Consider the following 20,834-nt stretch of genomic DNA (forward strand, 5'->3'; position numbering starts at 1 on the left):
ACATATACAGTATATATATATATATATATATATTATTTTATTAATTAAGTAATGATTCTCCCTTAATAGAAAAGAAAACAGCTAAAATAATGTATAGTATAAATATATAATACAGTTTAGTGACAACATAATTCTCTATTAAAGAATTCCCTATACAAAAAGTCATTAAGTTACACACAATTAATAGTATAAATAAGATTAACTGTTACTACTTATATTTTACTTTCTGTCATGAATTCTTTGTAAAGACCTAAATATAATATACCAAAAAAGTATTTGTTTAATTATGATTTATAAAAATTTAATATTACTAAGAAATTATATTAAATATTTCTTGTTTATACTTGTAACATGATAAAGATCTTAAGAAAGAAGAAAAAGGTCAAATGGTAAGTCTTAGTAATGTGGAAAGGCAGATAAGTTGTACAAAATTGGAATAAAAAATCAATTGGTTAATGTAAATAAGCAAATAATTAGACTAAATATATAAAACAACATTTCTTTCAAAGTATTCAACTGAATTAAATTAAAAATTAAAAAGTTTCAGATGTGTTTGTGTTTCTGAAGAAAAATGTTTAGTAATTTTGAAATAAATAACATTTATGTGGAAGGTTTTTTTCCTTGGACTTTTTATGTAAATTTATTATATTCATCAGCTTCATTATATTGTGCCTTTGTGTATTTACTGCTTTTTTTTCTTTACAGTTTATAGAAATACAAAGATGGAATGGAGGTTTTCTAATGCTATCAGAAAATTAATTTATTTAAAATAATTTCAAATTCTATAACAGATGACTTTTTTCTGAAGATGCTTAATTAAGGAGTCGTACATTATATTCATATGTTATTTGTTACAAATGAACTAATCAGTTCTGCTTTAAATAACTGGAGATTTAATTACAAAATTTGAAGACTTTAAAATGCTAAGATTAAAAAATCTATGCTTTTAATTTAAATTCTGAAATAAACTTTAATTTATTTTCTGGTTCAACTTTTATATAGATTTTTATGCCAGTCATTAAATATAACTTAGATTTTACCAATTTATTTAAACAAAATATATTATTATAAAGAGCTGTAATAACAAATATTTAATTTGTTGGTCATCTAATCTTTTTTAAACTTCATTTTTTCATAAAAACTTTAACTTATATTTTATAAAACTCATTATAATGTCTTAACCATAAATATTTTTATAATCTTTCTGTTCCATTTTCAGATTGCAAATAATCGGTATACAAAAATAAACTGACAATATTTTTAAAACAATCTCTATTAAATTCCTTCTGTGTCATGTATTCCTAATTAAAACATATTAGCCTTTGTCCTTTTTTTTTAAATTGTTCTTTATTGAAATTTTATTTTATTGAATCTTCTTGAAATTTGAAATAATATTTCTTATGTTTTTAGTATTATTTCTATCAATTCAAATGTTGTTAATTATGAACAAATTATTCTTTTGGTGAAAAATCATTAAAGGAGAAAAATGACTCACTACTTACTTATATTAATACTTTACAACTGAGTACTAAGTTTATACTGATACACTCTTTCAATACCCAAACAGAACCTGCTTTTGTAAAAGTGTCAATACTTTCTTTTGATATTGTATCTAGTCTTGATATTATTAATATTAATATCACAATGTTATGCATGGCCATGGAGAGCAATCGTGGACCCTATGTCTAGGGCCTCCTAGACCCCTTTATCCCTTCTGATACAGTGCAAAGTTTATTGCAGTTTTTTTCCTCTGTTTATGCACCTTAAATTATAAAAATCGATTTTCTAGACTTCATAATTAAAATTTTATTACACAGATTCTAGCCTGGGTCCCCAGGCATCAGGAAAACAACTTCAGTTTTTCCTCCCTCTTGTCAGCCTTCATGTTGTATTATGTTACCACTCATTGGCTCTTACTGGTATTGATTCTTTAAGTGCAGCTCTTGAAGCAAATCTAGTTGGCCAACTCTGTTCTACACAATAGAGAAAAACACTTTAAACTTTTGATCAATTAAACTTTCCAAAATATTTATTATTTATTACAGTGCAGTTTGCAAACAAGAAATTTTATAACCATCATTAGTTATAATTTAGATTAAAAAAAGATAAATTATAATAAATATTAAAATATTATTTAATTTTTTTTTAATAAAAACTTTGAAAAAACAGGATTTGATCAGGAAAACAAGCACATTTTTAAATCTTGTATAAATATAATAATAAAAAATAATTACAGAAGTGTATCAAAACATTAATGAATGAAAATGATATCAAAATATTCATTATTTTATACAATGATTCAGTAATGAGGCAGTTGTTATTTAACTATAAAACTAAAGAAAAAGATCAAATAATTATTAATTATGTTTGTAAGTATAATTAATAATTAATAGAATTTATAAAATAACATATAAAATGCATTATTTTATAAATTCAAAATTTATTTACTCATCAAATAATTTTTTTTAAGTGTCACTATAGCAGCTGTAACATAGTACATAATATTACTATAACACTATTATCATATTCATGAACAAACACTCTTTATCAAATGATATGGCATTTTATAATAAGTATATTTAATCCATTTAATATAAAAAATTTATTATTTGAAAGTATTTCAAGTATTTTGCAGCCTTTGTTTTAAAACTTGATTTGTGTTGATTCAAAATTATTAATATTAAATATTTTAAAGCTAAATTTTTATCAGTTACAGCTGAAAAAGTGTCTAATAAAAGATCCTCTAGTTAAGAGAGCTAAGTTGGAAGATATCTTTATTTAGTTAACGGTGCTAATGACCACACTTGACGAACCTTTATGTCTGGTAACAAAGACATTTAATAAATCATCCAATGAGCATTTTCGTCCTTACTCAAGGTCTGTTTCAGGTTAGAGTAAGAACCAATTCCAAATTTGGAATGCTTGGAACAAAACAAATTTTAAAATATTAAATTTAAAAACTTTGGAACATAGCAACCAACCAAAGTTTAATGGTTGGGAATGTGTGAAATCCAAAATACAGTGGTGCCTCGTATAACGTACTTAATCCATTCCAGGTGCATGTCCGTTAAGTGAAAAGTCCGTTATACGAACGCATTTTCCCATAGAAATACATGTTAAAACATATAGTTCGTTCCACAGCATAAAATAACCGTACTGTACCATTAAAAAAATGAAAATGGAGCAGTCACCAATTATGCCGAGTAGTGAGGAGATGTGAGAAGGAGGTAGAGAAACACTTTCTCTACACATTCATACAGATACAGCCTTTTTACACATTGCAGCAGGTCTCTTTTTATTGTTTTTTAATCAGAGTCAGATTCAGGAGAGGCTACCAGAGCTTGCAGGGTCAGCTCCTTTTGTTCCATCCTTTTGTTCCATCCTTTGTTTTTTGGCACCTGGCTTCTTGAAAAACATGTTCAAGGTGGTCTGTTTCTCTCTCTTCTTCAACACCTGTCGGAAATGACGGGCAAGGGTGTCATTGTAGAGATCATTGATCCTGTTGGCCTCAACTGTGTTTGGATAATGAGTATGAGTGGATAATGGTAAACTCCTGAACCTCTCCCCATTTGACAAGGAATTTTTTGTCAACTTTCACTCATTCTGATGATTTCTTGCTTTGTTTCAATTGAAATCACTTTTCCGTTTTTTTAGAAGACATGATTTGCACAACACTTAAATAAATATAACTGCACTAAGGTGATGTACGTAATAAACAAGGGAGCAAGCCGAATCCCAATGGGAGCTCTGTACTTCAGATATACTAATAATATATTTTAATAATACTAATATATTTTAAAAATAGCAGATTGCCATTGGCAACGGCAAAAGAGTGGAACCATCATTTGCAACTTGTTCGCAGAAATGGTGTTTGCCTCACGTAACTGCCGAATGGAAAGTCTGTTGTTCGAGTCACGTAACAGCCAAACAGAAAGTCCATTGTTCACAGCATCCGTTATTCGAGGCGTACGTTATACGAGGCACCACTATACACACACATAGACACACGTGTTGCCCTGTGTGTATATTTTGGATTTAATGCATTCCCAGCTGTTAAATTTCAGTTGGTTGCTATGTTTCAAAAGTTTTTAAATTTAATATTTTAAAATTTGTTTTGTTCCAAGTATTCCAAATTTGGAATTGGTTCTTACTCTAACCTGAAACAGACCTTGAGTAAGGACGAAAATGTTCATTGGATGATTTATTAAACGTCTTTGTTACCAGACATAAAGGTTTTTCAAAAGATAACTAAACAAAAAATATATTTATTCATTATTACTCTCTATAACAATGTTATATTCAGCTAGAAAATGAATATTTTATATCTTTTTTAGAAGAAACGCAAATATTTCTTGTTGAAAACTAATGACAATATAATCATTTATTAATAGCTTATAATAATTAATAATAATAATCTAATTATTCAGACAATTTTGTATTGTTTTAAATTTATTAAAATTAAATTTAAAACAGTCTGAAAATAATTTTATTGTTTAATTTTGATTTGTTTACAATTTACAGCTATTGTACAATTATAATATTTGTAATGTTTTATAAAATACAAGTTATTACAAAAGTTCCATATTAAATTTTATAACTTACATATACTGTACAGTATATTGAAAAAGGAAAACTTTATTGAAAATGATAGATATGTTATCAAGTGTAGAATAATAATACTGTATAGTGATTTGAAAGAAATATATAAAAATTAGATTTTAAAGGCAGATGTAAACATGTAATGTCTTTGTAAACAATCTTTAAAAAAGTAATTTAATTGATTTTTCATGTATTCATGTTTACTAATATAGTATTTATTCTATCCAATATAGATATACAGGGCATCTTGTAAGTCTGGACCCATAGGAGTTTTTCATATTACCATTTCTTTCATTGCAGGAAAACCATGTCTCTGGCTACAGAAGAAGGAACTTAAGTAGTTTCGATAGTGGGGATCTGCAATCATTGAGAAGTGGCCAGAGAATTTCAATAGGTTCCATCCAACACACCTGTGCATGATTGACCTGCCTAGTCCAACCATGCACAGGTGTGTTGGCAAGCTCATTGCCAATTTAAAGCAAGTGTTGCAAGATGCAGTTGGATGATGGTCTTTGAGATCCCAATCTCACTCAAAATGTGTCAAAGGGATTCCATGGATTCAGTGCAAAACAAGCTAACACTTCAGCGCTACTTTCTTTGTCTATAACAGTTCTTGGCAGTCTGCTACATGGATTGTCATGTACACTCCCAGTTTCCTTAAATTTAGCAATGAGCTTACTAACACATCTATACATGATTGGTCAACAGTCTGGATGGAACCTATTGAATTCTCTGGCCACCTCTTGGTGACACCAGGTCTCCACCATCAAAATCACTTAAGTTCATTCCTCTGTAGTCAGTGACATAGTTTCCCTGTAATGAAAGAAATGGTAATATGAGAAACTCCTGTAAGTCCAGACTTATGGGATATCCTGTATAAGCCATTTCTTTAAATAAAATTATTAGAATATTACAAATATATTTATATTTAATGGTGTAATAATTGCAAGTGAAGTTTTAAGTGTATTTTTACTGACTTATAATTTAATTTATGTATAATTGCTTAACTATACCAGTAGATATCTTTTTTAATTTTAAACAAATAAATTAAATTTTATAATATATCCTTATAAATATGAATGTTTTATAACATTTAAAAAATATATGGTCTAAAGTTATGTTTTTTTTTTTTTTTTTTTTTTTTATATAGCTACTGCTTTTCCCAATAATGCCTGAAAAAACCATTTCAAAACTTTCATCTTCCTCTTTTCTAACTTGATGTTTACTAACTTTCTGCAAATTTCTTATCATTTCACATTATCTTTTCTTTCATCTTTTAGTTATCAGTCTTGTTAATGAGACCATATTTTGCAAGTCCAGACAAGACAGAGACTTCTATTACTATCAAATACTATAAAATTGATAATTCAAGAAACTTATGTAACATAGTATAGTAATACCCTGAGTTATGTAACATGCAACTTACGTAAAGTAGCAGTTATGTAAAATGTAAATCTCAAAAATTTGAAAAATTCTGAGTAGAGTAACATGTAATTTTACAAAAAATTATTTTATTTAAAATATTCATTCATTCATTCTTTTTCTCTCTTCCTTTCTTTCTTTCTGTCTTTTGCGCTGTACTGATTTATTACTTTATTGCTCTGCTAATCCTTTAATTTTCGGTTTAATTGTAAGCATATATGCAAGCATACAAAGCACTCTTTCTCATAAACAATATTCTTCTACAGTATTCAGTGAAGGTCAAGCAGCAAAACATCATTGCTTGTTTTTTTTATATGTATTGTTTCATGTCATTAGTGAAGTTTGCCTCGGGTGATTTGTTTAGTACATAACCTGTTTACTACCACTTTATGTACATAGTGTTTGTTGTTTATTTACAGTACTGTACTATTAAAATGCAATTGAAACGACAAACCGAATTCATTGGTAATAAACCAAAAAAATAAAGATCTGCAATTACTTTAGAAGAAAAATTTTAAAAAATTCTTTGTTTCATTTATATGTGTACTTTGTATTTCTATTGTTCTTTTATACAAAAATAATAATAATTAATATATGTACTGTATAGTACACATATAATAATAAATACAGTATTGAGTTATTAATTACTTAGTCACACTTAAGCAATTCACAAATTTGACTTGCATAAAATTTGAGCTATGTAAAGGTCTACAGCCTGCATTACTTACATAACTCTGGGTATTACTGTGCATAAGAAAACGTTTTCTTCTCATACATAGAGTGTATGACATAAATACTTTTAAATGTATTAATAATTTTCTTATTTTAAATTTTCTCAAAGCTTTCACTAAAACTGAGACCAAGATGATACAGAGACCAAGACAAAACTGACTTTACACTTCACTTGTCTTGAGATGAGGCAATGCCACAAGACTTCACAAGACAAGCTATTATGTAGTGGATATTGTCCCTTGATAAAAAAGGGTTGAAAGTGTCAGTGTTAATAAAATCAATATGCTGAAGTAAGGTGTTAAGTGTAAAGATATTATCAACTTAGTGTTCAATTTGTAAGAAATGTTAACTGTTGGTATCTTCTATATACTATATCTTTTTTACTTTGTAGCTATACTAGTGTGGTTAAATGAATTAACATGATTTAAATATTTTGGCAAGTGTTACTCTGTAGAATTATTTAACACTTGGCTATCTTTACAGACATCATTTAAGAATGCAAATCATGTCATTTTAACTTTTTTTGTTGGTATTCTGCCAAAATGTTGAAAATATTTATCTTAACAAGATTTGATAAATTTTTTGAAGCATATATTGTTTAGTTAATTATTTATTTATTTCAGAGTCATATATCATTTTATTATCTAATATATATCATTATATAATCTTAATAATCATTTTATATTATTGCTATTTAAAGTTTTAATATAGTTTAAAAAATACATTTTACCTTTAAATATGATAGAAAAATTCTTTTGATTTAAATAAAATATTATATATTTGAGTACATTTTTTAGAATCAATTTATAATTTTTTTCATTTTATTCTGTAGTTTAAAGGAAATATATTATCTTGATATTATAAAAGCTTTTATCAATTTTTGTTTGTTTACAACAAAATTTTTAAAATATTTAAAATGAATTTAGATATTATGTTTAATATTGCTATAAACATAACCACTACATTGTTTCTATGCAGCACAGTACAGAAACTACTTACAGAAACTTTCATCTTCCTTCTTTCTAAGCTGATGTTTACCAACTCCTTTCCATAAATTTCTTATTTCATTGTGTTATATAATCCACTGTGTTAGTTTTTCAATGTATTTTGCAAAAACTTAACTTTATATGCATAGATCAATATGAATGTATTTTGTTTATATTGATTAATAATGAAATTAAATATAATACTCATTTTATATACATAAATATTATGACATTTCTCAGCACTGAACTTAAACTTGTTATGGCCCTAAGTTATAACCTATAACATACCTTTATTCACCATAAAATAATGAAATATGTAAAAATGTGAGGCCCTAAGTTACTGACTCATAATACAAGGCCCTACACTGCAGCTTCTTTAGCTTATTTGCAAATTTAGCCTTGATGTTACTACTATATCTTTTATTCAGTTTACAAAGATCAACTAATAGCAGTCATTGAATGATTTAGATATCAACTGAAATTTTCAAAATTATTAGAAAAACAGTTAAGCAAATGAAACAATTTAATAAATACTCTTAAAATTATTTTATTAATCCATAATTCCAAATACACTTTATAATTAATTCTAAAGAATTTATTCGTGTGATTTTTTTAGGAATTTTGAAATCAAAATATCTGTAATCTAATATTTTGAAATTAAAATATTAGATTGAGATCAGAATATTTGTAATATTAGATGATAAAATGTGTTAAAATTTCTGCTTGGATTATTTCCAAATTATCTTTAAATCATTAACATCAAACTTATTTACTGAATATCTATACACAAGTTTCTATTAATATGATAGTAATGAATGTAACATAATATTATTACTACCAAATCTAAAAAATTTTAAGTTCAAATTTAGTCTTTAACTGTTTTTTTAAATGATGGATTTCTCACGAAACCAAATATTTTATATTTAGACTTTTTCTATTTAGTATGTAGTAGAAATTTTAGAAGATAAACACATTTGGAAGCATTCCAATGTCGCAAGTATAAAGTTTTAATTTACGAAACGGAAATTGCTTGAAGTTAATGAATTTATAAATATACATTATTACATGCTGCATTTAACAATATATGTTAAATACAGCATGTAACACTGTTTAATTCCAGTTAATTTACTTTCTTACTTTTTTAATTTGTTTATAAAATTAATATCAACATTCTAAAAATATTTTTTTATTTTAATATCATTGATACTGCAATATAAAAAAACTTAATAAAGTTTTCAAATATAAATCAATAGTTTTAATTAAATTAATATATTGAATATATTAATATATANAATTAATGATATTAATCAAAGTAAAATAAAAATAGCAATAGATTAAAAAGTAGAATTGCTTATATGTCATTGCTTATATATTTTAATTACATAATTATATTAATAAAAATAAAAATTTTTTCATCTTGTAGATCTGTTATCTATTAAAACTAGAAGCATGTTTTTTTAATATATTTTATTAAAATAATTTCATGATCATATGTGGAATCATAATATTACATTTATTGACTGACTGTATATTTAGAAATACATATGTTCTACTTATGGAACATTGGCATCTGTAAATATAGTTTTTAAGAAAAACATGTTTATTTTGGACTGCAAAAAAGTTTACAAGAAATATACAAATGTGAATGAGAAACTATATTAGATAATCAAAATTTACTGTCTTAATTATTACATCATAACAAAAATGTTAAAATCCTAAAATATCAGCAGTTGACAAGAAACTGTTTGCATTTTAAGATGAATATTTATTATATATTGAGCAGTGGCGTAGCGAGGGGAGTGCAAGGGGGTGTATCATGCACCAGGCGCCACTCGCAGAGGGGCGCCCAAATGGTCTCCAAGACAAACTATATTGTTTCTGGAGGGGAGGGGGCGCCAATAAAGTGTCGTGCCCCAGGCGCCAGTTATGTTTGCTATGCACTGATAATGAGTACTATTTTCAGAACTTTTTGACAAAAAATTAGTTATTACTGTTATCATCATTTGTCTAAAATAGCTTTATATAGACAAAGATTAAGTATTATTGTACTTTTTTCTATACATTTGATAATAAAAAATAAAAAATCACAAATTCAATTAAAGCTCATTGATAGACGTGTTTATTGCTATAATATTCCAGTATACTAAAGTAATTGGTGTTGTAACTCGATAACTAAAAATTTTATACTGACCAAATTTATAGTTTAGTTAAAACACAATTTAAAACTTGATTATAATAGAGTTCTTTTGCATTAATTTCTAAGATACCAATAAGATTCTAAGAACTTTATAACCAGTATTCCATATTGCAATAAAATTTAAAATTTATTAGTATTTACTTGACATCATCTATGTTGAATACATTCTCAATGTTTCTGTAGTAAGCAATACATTGAATCCATCTAATAGTAAATTTTAAGAATGCTTGAAGAAGGGAACCTCTATGCCTCCATTGAAGAATTATATTAATTATATTGAATTCTTTACCTTACAAATCAGTTAGTGAAGCATATTATTAATCTCAATTATTATATTGAATATACTAAAAGTAAAAAAAATTTCAAACTCATACAATGTGACATGTTTTATTACAAATATCATGCAAGTTAATTCTATAATCATTCATATTTAAGTACAACAGAATTACATCAAATTGAAAATTGGAGTAATCCTGCTGAAAAGATTAGAACAGTATAAAAAATCTAGTGTTATAAAAGTACATATATGTATAGTAAATATTTATCAATTAAATATATATAAATATTTAAGCTTACATATTTAAATTAAATATTTAAAATTTAAATGAACAGAAACTAATTTAATTTTTTTTTCTGAGAATAAAAACTGAATTGGCTTCAATTATTTCTTTGAAGTAATTTAACACTTTTTAATGCATTTTTTTTATCTTTTAAAAAAATAAATATGTTTTTACTATATGCTGAATGATGCTATAAAAATAATGTTTGGTCATTTACTTGTCAAATTATTCTTATAAATGGTCATTTTTATTTGTCAGTTTGCTCTCATTTAAAACAACAAAGAATTTTAAAAGAAACAAAATGAGAGAGGAACTGAAATATGAAAGAAAACAGTTTTTTATAATATATATTTATATTCATACTAATATAAATTTAGAAAGAGAAAAACTCCAAGCAACAAAAGTTAGAAATTTAATTTTTATTCTAGTTTTGAATATGTGAAATGTGATGTTTACAACATGATACAATACTTATGAATTCATTATTAAATGTTTTGGAGAAGTTGAAACTTTTTAAATCTTTAAAAGAATTTTTGAAAAATCTGGATAAACATAACTTCCTAATATTCTTTTTTTCTAATTTGTCCCACATTTTATACACATTAATAGGACATATATTTTCAATTTTTTGATTAATTTTACATTCTGCAGTTAAGTTTTGATTGCTCTAACTTACCAGTTTCTGTTTATAAAAATGAAAAAAAAAAAATCATCGTCATCATTTGTTGAGGGAAAGTAAATTATTGAACTGCTTGAGTTTGATAAAATAAGATAGATAATCATAATTATTTGTAAAACATACAATATTCTTAATAGATTTATTTAAAAATATTGATATTCATTGAATGTTAAAGTAATGATGTCATATATTGCATTTTTAGTATATTCAATTTACTTTTTCTGATCTGTTAAAATTGTTAAACTTTTGTATATAATTCGTCTCTGTAATCCAAAAATTTTTGTATGCTCACACACACATTTTATTTTTAAGAGTAAGTATGTAGAAATATTTTGTAATGTATGTTATGTACTGATCATTATAGCTTTTTATATTTTTTTTGAAAAATTAGCACTGAGGAGGGGTTGGGTGTATGTACCAACTTGAAATGCTATGTCATTTTTTAAAGAATAAAAGTGAGTTCCTAACTAAAAGTTTTGCTGTGAGTTTGTCTACCGAAACTTTTTGGATTACAGAGACGAATTATATACATAGTAACATACAGCAGTCCAGTTATATAATGTTAAACTTTTATTCTTGTAATGTTTTCAAACTATTTTGTTTAAATTTAACTATTAGTTTTCTTATAAGAAAATGGCTAAATGGTTATAACAATTTTTCTAATCAAAATATAAGTTTTATAGAAAACAATAGAAATGACTTTGTTAATCAGTATTAATCTGTAAAATTACTTAGATTATTGTTCATTATACATCTTATTTATTATTGTATAAATTATTTACATATTTCCTGTTTGTTTTACTTTTTAATAACTTCATAAAATATTTATATTTTATCTGTCTCTCAAAATTTCCAAAAGTATAAAACACTAATAGAATTTGAAATTTTAATTTTATAATATTGGCAAAAAATATCTTCATCACATCTGTTGAATGATTTTAATGGAAATTGTATAATGGAAACTTCAGCATTGTAACTGTCTATTGGACAAAGAATAAAAACAATATATATAATATTTTTAAAATTATTTATATTATGTAGATAAATCTAATTACAGTAATAAAAATATACAAATAAAAGGAACAAAATTAGATAGTGTGTTTAATTTTATTCATAGATTATTCATCATATGAAACATTATGCTTTTATTAATGAAAAATAAATAACTGTCTTAATTTGCTAAAATTTATTTGTTTGTTTATATCATCAAAGAATCATAAAACATCTCAAAATTCTGTTCAGTACTTTACATATTTATAAATTTGAGAATAATAAAATAAAAAAAATTGTTTTATTATATTTATTAGGTGCATAATAATTAAGAAACTATTATAGAATTAAATTAGATTAGCAGAAGAGTATCAATTTTTGGAAATTGGAAAAATTTGTCAAGAACATAAAATTAGTAAAAAATATATTAAATAAATATATATTATCAGCAGGTTTACTATATAATACAAATATATAATAATCTTGATTTTGGCATTTAATTTGAGCCTTTAACTATTATTTTTATTCACATAAAAGAATTATAATAATGTATAATGTAAGAACAAATTTTTTTTTATAAAAGTAAAAAGCTTATATTAGTAAGGATTATTTGAATAATTGCTTAAAAAAACACTTTAGTCCAACAATATAATTATTTAATGACATTTTTGTCTGTTTTGAAAGCCCAAAAAAGATTTGTTAATTACTGTAAATATATTGCTAGACACTAAAAGATTTTGAACATTTATTTGTACAATAGATCAAGTATAAAAGGTAGAGTTTAAAATCATTTAGTTTTTCATTTACATAAAATAATATATTTAAAATGTATTCATTAATAAAATAGAATGTATTAGACCAGTATATAAATTAAAAGTATGAGGTATTTAGAAATAACAAATAAGTCTTTATATTTATGAATTTTTCTCAACTAATAATAAAATAAAAAGTTTTATTAGATGAAGTTTAAAAATGAAGTTTGTTTTGATTTAACATTTATCATTCCACTTTTGTAATATATTTTTATAATTTCACAGTAAAATTATACATGAATTTACATAATATTCTAATAAAATTTTTATTTTATTATTATTATAGTTATAGTTTATTTTTATATTTAATAAGCATAATGTCATGAAAACTATTAAAACTTTAGTATGAAGCAAAAAAATAAAAAGTTAAATGAAGGGGGAGGGAAAATAATATATATATCATGAATACAACTAACCCAAAAGTTATTTCAAATACCAAACAAACAGCAGATTCTTTATTGGATTATAAGGCTAAATAACCACTAAGCAATTTGCATTGTAATTATTTAGCTTTTTAGCCAGAATCCAGCTGTGACATTTATTATATATCATTTAAAATTAAATTTTAAATAAAATTATTCTACATTAAATAAATATTAAAATGCATTAATTAATTTTTTAATTATAAAATTAGCTTAAATGTAAATTAGATAGAAATTTATCAAAAAATAAAAAAATAGAGAATTAAAAATTAAGTTTCTTAATACATTTCTTGGTGTAAAATATGTTGTGACATTTAATTGTAATTTATAACAATGAAAAATATATAATTAAAACAATTATATAAACAACTTGTGTGACCTTAAATATGTAATTGATTCTATTTTAAATTAATTTAATGTGTATATGTAATGTAAAATGTAATTACTGTTAATGTTTATTACATTATCATTACTTTTTCTAAATGTCAATTTACTTTCAATCTTCAATGTAAAAGAAAATTATCTGATTTATTTTTATAGTATTTTGCTAATTTTTATAAAATTTAAATAGTTTTAATTATAATTAAAACTATCCAAGAATAGTTTTAATTATAATTAAAACTATTCTTGGATTTTCTTTGATTTTTTTAAATTTTTTCAATTAATATTTTGGAAAACAGTTCCATATTTTCAAATGTAACATTGAAAATGCTTGAAGCATCTAGTTAACTTTTAATTTAATATATTTTAAATGTAATTTTTGTTTTATCAGACATCAGATCATGTATAAATAGATGATTTGTTAATACAAAATTCTGTAAAAGATTTTGAACTAAGCTTATATTTTTAAAATTTTAAGTGATTTAAAATTTTAAGATTTTAAAATTTTAGATGGTAAACAATCTTTGAACTTCATGTTTAAGTTACTGGTATATCTTCAATATTTAAAAATGTCAATGCCTAAATTTCTTATTATTTTAGATTTTTATATAAATAATTTTAATATTGAGTCAATATATCAACTTGATCTTTAATATAAAAAATAAATATTAAAAAAATGTAAAGACATTACACAATACATTAACCATTCTAAACTGTTTGTTGTTTTTAGTGTGGCAAGTGATTACAAAATGGTTAAATATAAATTGTTTAATTTTGTGTATAAAATAGAAATTGTATTAATCTATATCTTTTTTAAATAATTTTCTTTGTATTTTTTTTTTTTACTTATATTTTATTCTATTGAAAGATATACTATTATTGCTGCTATATGATTTTATTCTTGTTTGTATCACAAAATAATATATTTTTCCATGCAATCATCAGTATTTTTAATACATTTCTTTATACAGTGTTGTTATTTAATTTGTTTTGAATAGTTTATAATTTATATAAACTATAAAATATGCAAAACAAATTAAATAAAAATGTTATAACATTTTTATCAATGTTATTCATTAATCAATATTATTAGATAATTGTCTTATTGATTACTGGCTCTAAAATTATCATTAGAGTGGTAAACAATGCTAAATAAATTAGAAAACAGTTTTCAAGACCCAAATGTCTCATTATCAGATCAAATATTCTTTTGATGATGAGACATTTGGGTTTCAAAATTTTCTCTAATTTATTTAGTGTTGTTTATCATCCTGATGATTACTATCAATAGATAATATCTATGAATTTTCTAATTTATGCAGAACATTTTAAAAATTTATTTTTATTATTATTTATTATATAGTGGTGACTGTTAGAAATAACAAATTTCCTCAACAACATACTTATTATATATAAAACTTAATGTAATATGTTTATTTAAGATATTGATTTCATAAGTTTCCTTTAACATATACATTAAATGAATTTTATTGTATTATAAAAAAAATTTTGATTAATACTTTCCTTAATTATATCTGTTATACTTAATTATATTTTCTTAATTATATTCATCTGTTGTATTTGCAATTTGACAGATTTATGATTATATTCTGTAATAAAGAAACATAATACAATCGTTTTTATTTTATTTTATTACTTTTTATCATATTTCAATAAGAATCTTAAATTAAAATTTTTTTATTTGTTATTTTTGAATATCTAGAATGGAATTATTTGAAAGTGTAGATCTAATACTTGAGAAAATGAATTTTTCTTTCAATTGCAATTAATTATTTACAAAAGTTGTACATCATAAAATGAATGGAAATTTATAAACAGTTTTATTTTTATTTTAAACTTTAGCTTACAGATGAACAAAGCAGATCAGTCTTTTAATTTACTATTATCATCTTATATTAATTCACTCATTGTTTTATGAAAATATTTTTTCTTCGATATTGTTTAAAGTGTTATCATTAGTATACAAAATTTTAAAATTTAATTAATTTATAACATGAATAAAAAATATTTTTAGAATGATAAAGAGACATCTAAGTATGATTACTTAGATGTCTCTTTATCATTCTAAAAATATTTTTTATTAAAATAATTGCATGGAATATTTTTTATTAGAATAATTGCAGGAAATTTGAAGTGCCAAAAATGCTCTAAATAGTCAATCCTAAAAAAAACTGTTTTTTTTTTTTAAGCTAAGTTTAGAGTTTGGTTTTGCAAAAACATAAGCTATAAATGTTGGAATAACTTTTAGATATTAATTATACATTTTAATCATATTTAAACTTTAATTAATAAAATGAAAAAATTTATCATATTTTTATATTTTCTAAACTTTCTGACATCAGTTTTCTAAGCTTTAAATTTAAAGCTAAATTAACAAAGTTAAATATGTAACTTCTTAATTAAATTATACCTTTAATAAAATTTTCTAGAAGCTCTATATATTAGTAGTATATAAAATATTGGTCACTGTTTATGATATACGGTGTATGATTAGTACTGTACATATTTACAGTATAGTATATCATAAATAAAAACACTGTTTGTCAATAAGTTCAGTACTACATATTTACAGTTTTCAAAATTAATATTAATTTACTTAAATAGTATTTATTGTTCAGAGAGTGTCATTAGATTAGATTTAATATAAAAATATGGACATTTTGCATTCAAATTTTTATTGAATCTAATTCGAAGAGTCTGAATATAAAAGCAAAAGTATTCAATAATTTTTAGCTTATTTAAATAATTTAAGAAAACTACTGTTGATAAAACTGTAAATACATAATGTTCTACAATAGGTCAGTTTATAAAAACAGTATACAGTATATAAATTAAAAAACAAATTTTTAATAAATGAATTTGTTAATGAATCAATTCCATGTTATATTTTTATATAAATTCATTGATCTTTTAATATAATAAATTTTATAAAATTTTATAATTAATGTTAAAACAAAACCATTGTATAATAATCAGTTTATAAATAGAATAAAATGAAGTTACTAACTGAATTTTTGATTTATTCATGACATTTATTTTTTCTTTATTCTTTCAAAATAAATTATTTTTGAATATTAAAAAATAAATTGAAACATAGAATTTGTCTTCTTAAAAAATTTATTAATTAAAGTTAAAATAAATTTTTAAAAATTAATAAACATGTGGCTTAAACAATTCATCAAATATAATTTATTTCGCTGATTACTTTATGTTTAAAATTATAGATTTAAATATCTACAATGACTTTTTTCTCTTTCAGAAAGTTAATAAATTTTATTTTCAGTATAAATTATAAATTATTAAATATGAATTTATTAATTTTCAAATGATTTTGTAATAAAATTAATTTTATTGTGCAATTTGAATTTCAGACATCATTGGTGTGAATTATTTAAACAATAAAAATATTTGTTATAAAATATAGTTGAATATTTAAAAAATATTCAATCTAATTTAAATAAAAGTGTATTATGTTCATGTTTACAATAAAATTTTTAATATTTTTTCCTCTTAAATTCCCTTTTGTTTTTTAATAACATGATAAAAAAACCTATGAAAGTTTCATATTCATATTTATATCATCTCCATTTCATAATAATATTTAACTTAAAACAAATTGTATTCATTAAATAAATTTATTCTGAAATTTAAATACTAGAACTTTTAATATTAAATTTTCAGTAAATAAGGATTAATATAGATTATTTCTGAACATTATTACTTTATTTCAGTGAATTACTTAAAATCATTTAAATAGAATTTACACATCATCCACTTTCATTGAAAATATAGATTGAAAACAAAGAATACCAATAAAATTAATAATTATTGCAATTTCTAAATCAAACTCCATTCTAATTTTAAAATAGTTACAAACCCAGAGGCAGTTATACATATAAGTGAAAAAAAGGCATTGCTTAAGGCTTTGTACCTTTGGGCTTCACAAATTTGGTAAATTTTAGTATTTTAATCTTCAAATTGATAACTATTGAAAATATAATTGTGCATTATTGTCTGTTTCTATATTTAAAATGTTCATATTATTGTAGATATAAATAAAGCTACCTTTATTGCTCTTTTAATGGGCCTCAGAAATAAATTTTGCCTAAGGCCTCACAAATCCTAGGACTGCCTTTGCACAAATCTCTGCTTTCTTAGCCTTCCTAGCCCTTTAGAAATCTTCACTTTCATACCTGAGTACTTTTGGACTTATTATTAATCCATCTTTAGAGATAATCTTGAAAATTTTGCTTGTTTAAATTTTGTTCTATTGCACTTGCTATTTTACGACATCATGTCAAACAACTTTCTAAAGAACTTTGAACTTCAAAAAGCAGAGGTTACCAATTGTTTTGAAATTAACACAATTATTTTTTATATAATCTTTAAAGAGGAATTTTAATTCTATTAGACATTTTTCATTTTATTACATATGATTATGCACATTTCAGATGTAATTTTATATCCAATTTACTATTTAAAAACCATGTATTTCTGAATGCAGAAATGTTAAAAAAATTATATATATATTTTTTTTATTTGTGTTTTATAGAATATACAGATGAATTTTTCATAGTAAAGAGAAAGAAGAAAAACATTTATAAATCAAAACAATTAAGTGAAACAACTAGGAATATATTTATCAAAGCAAAATTTCAAGTAATGTAATAGAAGAAATTTTGAAGGAGTGGAGACATTTACAATTCTGTCATATACATAGACAATTGGAAAATTATCACTTCCAGGACAGGAAAATCCAAAACTAGAAGGAATCCAGAGAGAAGATTTAAAAACTATATATAGAAATGTTGAATAAAAAATAAAAATAGGAAGATATATAATACTTACAAACAGATATTGAGAGAACTGCTATGTATATTAGCAAATAGAAGAGTAAGAAACTCAAACTCAAATAATTGAAAATTCATCTTGGGAGAAGAAGAATATTATATAAATTTACTTTATAAAAGCTGTAAAAAGAATTTTAATTATATATAAAACTTATGACATTTTATGCTTACAAAAGCATTGTAAATTGACAAAGTACAGTGTTTCTCTTTAATAAATTATAATGTATTGTGCATTGTTCCAATTTATTTAACATAAAAAAAAAACAGTTTTTTTGATATTCATTCAGACATTAAAGAGAAAAATGAATCAAAACATCATTAATCACATTAACAATTGATGATATAAGAAATTCATATAAATAAAATTATATTAAAGTAATCAATTGACTTAACTTTTAATACTAAAATAATATATTTTACTGTTTATGGGATATATTATAATGACAAAATATNTACTAATATAAATTTAGAAAGAGAAAAACTCCAAGCAACAAAAGTTAGAAATTTAATTTTTATTCTAGTTTTGAATATGTGAAATGTGATGTTTACAACATGATACAATACTTATGAATTCATTATTAAATGTTTTGGAGAAGTTGAAACTTTTTAAATCTTTAAAAGAATTTTTGAAAAATCTGGATAAACATAACTTCCTAATATTCTTTTTTTCTAATTTGTCCCACATTTTATACACATTAATAGGACATATATTTTCAATTTTTTGATTAATTTTACATTCTGCAGTTAAGTTTTGATTGCTCTAACTTACCAGTTTCTGTTTATAAAAATGAAAAAAAAAAAAAAATCATCGTCATCATTTGTTGAGGGAAAGTAAATTATTGAACTGCTTGAGTTTGATAAAATAAGATAGATAATCATAATCATTTGTAAAACATACAATATTCTTAATAGATTTATTTAAAAATATTGATATTCATTGAATGTTAAAGTAATGATGTCATATATTGCATTTTTAGTATATTCAATTTACTTTTTCTGATCTGTTAAAATTGTTAAACTTTTGTATATAATTCGTCTCTGTAATCCAAAAATTTTTGTATGCTCACACACACATTTTATTTTTAAGAGTAAGTATGTAGAAATATTTTGTAATGTATGTTATGTACTGATCATTATAGCTTTTTATATTTTTTTTGAAAAATTAGCACTGAGGAGGGGTTGGGTGTATGTACCAACTTGAAATGCATATGTCATTTTTTAAAGAATAAAAGTGAGTTCCTAACTAAAAGTTTTGCTGTGAGTTTGTCTACCGAAACTTTTTGGATTACAGAGACGAATTATATACATAGTAACATACAGCAGTCCAGTTATATAATGTTAAACTTTTATTCTTGTAATGTTTTCAAACTATTTTGTTTAAATTTAACTATTAGTTTTCTTATAAGAAAATGGCTAAATGGTTATAACAATTTTTCTAATCAAAATATAAGTTTTATAGAAAACAATAGAAATGACTTTGTTAATCAGTATTAATCTGTAAAATTACTTAGATTATTGTTCATTATACATCTTATTTATTATTGTATAAATTATTTACATATTTCCTGTTTGTTTTACTTTTTAATAACTTCATAAAATATTTATATTTTATCTGTCTCTCAAAATTTCCAAAAGTATAAAACACTAATAGAATTTGAAATTTTAATTTTATAATATTGGCAAAAAATATCTTCATCACATCTGTTGAATGATTTTAATGGAAATTGTATAATGGAAACTTCAGCATTGTAACTGTCTATTGGACAAAGAATAAAAACAATATATATAATATTTTTAAAATTATTTATATTATGTAGATAAATCTAATTACAGTAATAAAAATATACAAATAAAAGGAACAAAATTAGATAGTGTGTTTAATTTTATTCATAGATTATTCATCATATGAAACATTATGCTTTTATTAATGAAAAATAAATAACTGTCTTAATTTGCTAAAATTTATTTGTTTGTTTATATCATCAAAGAATCATAAAACATCTCAAAATTCTGTTCAGTACTTTACATATTTATAAATTTGAGAATAATAAAATAAAAAAAATTGTTTTATTATATTTATTAGGTGCATAATAATTAAGAAACTATTATAGAATTAAATTAGATTAGCAGAAGAGTATCAATTTTTGGAAATTGGAAAAATTTGTCAAGAACATAAAATTAGT

The 20,834-nt window shown here is 23.0% G+C and overlaps 1 protein-coding gene across 1 annotated transcript in view; it reads left to right on the top strand.

Moving 5' to 3' along the window:
- The window catches only part of LOC111628198 (sodium channel modifier 1-like), a 60,351-nt gene extending 41,475 nt beyond the window's left edge, over nucleotides 1-18,876 (top strand). The window contains exon 8 of the mRNA XM_023372096.1: nucleotides 18,354-18,876. The gene's annotated coding sequence lies outside the window, so the exon portion shown is untranslated. The remainder of the gene's footprint in view (nucleotides 1-18,353) is intronic.
- The last annotated feature ends 1,958 nt before the right edge of the window (nucleotides 18,877-20,834 follow it).

This window comes from Centruroides sculpturatus, unplaced genomic scaffold (genome assembly GCF_000671375.1).
Source record: "Centruroides sculpturatus isolate CEXI.00-Female unplaced genomic scaffold, Cexi_2.0 scaffold93, whole genome shotgun sequence".
Taxonomy (NCBI): Eukaryota; Metazoa; Arthropoda; class Arachnida; order Scorpiones; family Buthidae; genus Centruroides; species Centruroides sculpturatus.